The following is a 1922-nucleotide window of genomic DNA, read 5'->3' on the forward strand; positions in this document are numbered from 1 at the left end:
GAATATGTGCAGTATGTGTTACAGGAAGGGGGATCCCGATCCAGACCCCTAGGGAGGGTGCTTGGATCTCGGGCAAGAAAAAATTCAGGGCAAGTATATAAAGCGAAAGCAAGTTTATCAGGAAAGTAAAGGAATAAAGGAATGGCTACTCCATAGAGAGAATGGCCCCAGGGCTGCTGTTTGCCCGTTTTTATGCTTATTTCATGATTATATGCTAAACAAGGGGTGGGTTGATGGCACGCACCTGTAATCCCAGCTACTCCGGAGGCTACCTAAGAATCCCTTGAACCCCTTGAACCCGGGGCGGAGGAGGTTGCAGTGAGCCAAGATCACGCCACTGCACTACAGCCTGGAAGACAACATACTGAGAATCCGTACCCCGCTCCCCCAACCCCCGCCCCCCAAAATAAGAAATCACTGCCAGTAAGGAAAACACAGCCAAGATATAAGGAGATGTAAAATAATGTGATAGATTCTGCAAGAGTTACCAGAGTCAGAAAATGGCAAGCATGTTTCTTCCATGCCCTGAAACAGCCAAGGGAGAGGAAGATATGGGTTGCCAATGCTGGGGTGTTGGTTTAGGCAGGTAGATGCTGTGATGCCGGTGGAACTGTTCAACAGGCAGACTTGAGAACCAGCTTTATGGGGAAAGAGAGAGAACTGCTCTGTCATCCTCCGTGGGTCACACCCTGGAGATTCTAAGTTTAAACATTTTGATTTGGGGAGATTTAGAGTTTTGAGCTTGAAATGACTGAAGAGCCACCAGGTGAGTCCACAAGTTTCAGTCCAGAAGTCTGAATATAGATTCAAGACTTACGAGCATACAGAAGGTGGAGCCAAGGGAGAGATTAAACAGGGCAGAAGTTATTAAAAATATTCTTTGGAAAAAAATCCCCCACAAAACACGATTGTTTCAGCAGAAACCAGGACCTTTTCTCAGACTCCCCTACAGAGGGCCCTGATACAGTAATAAACATGTTAACAGTAAGAACCCCAACCAATTTCATAGCGCAGTTTCTGGTAATTACTCTCAGTATGGAGCGGATAGTCCTCTTGCAAGACCTAACTTGGCAAACTGCTGGCTCCATGTGGGGCTTCCAAAGGACACAGTGGGGCACTAAATCCTGGCTGATAACGAAGATCGATTTAGAGAAAAACAAAAAAGTTGACTGTGAAAGCCCCTTTTCATATTTGAGGTGAAACTGTGGACCCTACCCTAGCTAAATGAGCCGAACACCGCCCATTGAAGACACAAAAATCTTAGGTGCTGCCTTGGGCACCTGCGTATTGCTGCCTAGGACAGAGGAAATTCTACAGCACCCCGACATTCCCATGTCCCCAGCAAAGTGCTGGCAAAAAAAGGGAAGCACCTGAGATTCCTCAGGCAAGAAGAATACAGATCACAATAGGCCCGGGCTCAGGGTTCCCTGCTTTCTTTCAAAATGAAAAGACCCTGGAGACCACACCTGGGCTTCTGGTAATTGGGATAGGGCTTCAACTGCAATTAGCACAGTTCCTCATTGAGTTAAGCCTACCCTATAGGGAAGCAAATTTTCTTGTATTGATGACACACGAAAAATGAACAATACATCCAACAAACTTCTACAAAAAATGCTAGGCCGGGCGCAGTGGCTCATGCCTGTACTTCCAGCATTTTAGGAGGCCAGGCTGGTGAGTCGCCTTAGATTGGAAGTTTGAGACCAGCCTGGCAACATGGAGAAATCCCATCTTTACTAAAAACACAAAAATTAGCTGGGCATAGTGGCACATACATGTAATCCTAGGTTCTCAGAAGGCTGAGAACCTTGAGAACCTGAGAACCTGAGAATCTCTTGAGCCCAGGAGGTAGAGGGTTGTGGTCAGCCAAGATTGTGCCATTGCACTCCAGCCTGGGCAACAAGAGCAAAACTCCATCTCAAAAA

Source organism: Cebus imitator, unplaced genomic scaffold (genome assembly GCF_001604975.1).
Source record: "Cebus imitator isolate Cc_AM_T3 unplaced genomic scaffold, Cebus_imitator-1.0 Scaffold831, whole genome shotgun sequence".
NCBI lineage: Eukaryota > Metazoa > Chordata > Mammalia > Primates > Cebidae > Cebus > Cebus imitator.